This window comes from Ranitomeya imitator, chromosome 2 (genome assembly GCF_032444005.1).
Source record: "Ranitomeya imitator isolate aRanImi1 chromosome 2, aRanImi1.pri, whole genome shotgun sequence".
In the NCBI taxonomy this organism is placed as follows: domain Eukaryota; kingdom Metazoa; phylum Chordata; class Amphibia; order Anura; family Dendrobatidae; genus Ranitomeya; species Ranitomeya imitator.
In genome coordinates this window covers 346,425,857-346,427,954 of record NC_091283.1, presented here as the reverse complement: position 1 = coordinate 346,427,954, position 2,098 = coordinate 346,425,857, and positions in this window count along the sequence as shown.

Sequence of the window (2,098 nt, the reverse complement as noted above, 5' to 3'; positions counted from 1 at the left end):
TGGATATTCCTGGGACCTCCTCTATGTCACACCTCTTAACCCCTTGGAGACTGGAACATTTTTCCAGTTTCCTTTCCAAAAATCATAAAACATTATTTTCCCATGAAGGACTGATTGTTGCAGGCTGAAAACTAATAATGAAAATCTCCCTTCATGTTACCACATAATGGGCTGAAAAATGGGAGAAAAAATAATCACATCAATTAACACCTTCACCACCTTGGGTGTTTCTGTTTTTTGCCCCATAACTTTGTTATTTTTCATCACTATGGCCGTGTGAGGGCTTGTTTTTTGCGGGACGAGTTGCACTTTTGATTGACGCCATTGGTTTTGCCATATAATGTACCGAAAAATGGGAAAACATCAAACTGCGTCGAAATTGCAAAAAAAGTGTAGTTCCACAATTGTTTTTTATTTTTTTTTACTATGTTCACCAAATGCTAACACTGACCTGCCATGATGATTCTCCAGGTCATTAGGAGCATGCAGATACCAAACATGTACACCAGGTCGGAGTGGCCCACCGGAACATTCTCCAGTAGGCCCAGGCACTGACATCTGCTGGCATACAGGGCCGGCAGCTGCTTAGGGCCCCCGCTGCCTCAGGGGCCACAGGCAGTGGTGTGTCACTAATAACGGCACACCACACAGCTGGTATGGGGCCTGTCAGGGGGTCTGCCCAGCACCAGCAGCAGCGGAGGAGCAGCGGGTGACAGGAGGAGCAGCGGGTGACAGGAGGCAGGAGTCGGCTGCTGGCTAATGCTTGTGCCCGCTGCTAAAGAGAAATGAGCTCATGGGCGTGGAGAGCAGTGAATATTCATTTCACTTTAATAGCCGGCAATGTCGGGTTAGAATGTGAGAGTGAGGGGGAGGGGCCGTCTCACAGCACAGCACAGTTTAGATGCCACGGGGGTCAGGAAGATGTCTGCAGCCCTCTCTGTGTCCCCTCCTACTCATCATGGCTGCTCCCAAACCACTGTCCTGGGATCTGCACAAGTGAATCAGCAGGACCTGATAAGTATACGTATATATGTGTATCTGTGTGTACATGTACAGTATACAGTGTGTGTATATGTGTATATAGTATGTGTGTGCATATATACAGTATATAGTATGATTGTGTATATCTGCGGTGTGTAAATATATAAATATATAGTTGTGCTCAAAAGTTTACATACCCCGGCAGAATTTTTTCTTTCTTGGCCTTTTTTCAGAGAATATGAATGATTACACCAAAACTTTTCCTCCACTCATGGTTAGTGGTTGGGTGAAGCCATTTATTGTCAAACTACTGTGTTCTCTCTTTATAAATCATAATGACAACCAAAAACATCCAAATGACCCGATCAAAAGTTCACAGACCCCATTTATTATTACTGTGTATTCCCCCTCTAACATCAATGCCAGCTTGAAGTACTGTATGTGCATGTACATACAGTATACAGTGCGTGTGTGTATTTATTATATATGTATACTGCATGTGTGTATGTGTGCAGTATATTGTGTAACTATATATGTATAAACCGTATATGTACTGTATGTGAGCATACTGTATATAAACTGAATGTTTCTGTGTGTATATCTACTATGTAAAGCTGAATGTGTGTGTGTGTGTGTGTATGTGTGTGTGTATGTCCGGGATTAGCATCTGCACCGTCGCAGCTACAGCCACAAAATTTTGCACAGTCACACGACTGGACCCCGAGAGCGTCATAGGCTATGTTGTGAGGCGAAATTTTAACCCCGCGCGTTCCAATTCACCAAACAATTTTGCCCCTATCTACATAATGGGGAAAAAAGTGAAAGGAAAAGTGTTGGAGGCGTCGCAGCTACAGAAACAAAATTTTGCAGTCACACGTATGGACCCTTAGAGCGTCATAGGCTACGTTGTGAGGTGAAATTTTAACCCCGCGCTTTCCAATTCACCAAACAATTTTGCCCCTATCTACATAATGGGGAAAAAAGTGAAAGGAAAAGTGTTGGAGGCGTCGCAGCTACAGAAACAAAATTTTGCAGTCACACGTCTGGACCCTGTGAGCGTCATAGGCTACATTGTGAGGTGAAATTTTAACCCCGCGCTTTCCAATTCACCAAACAA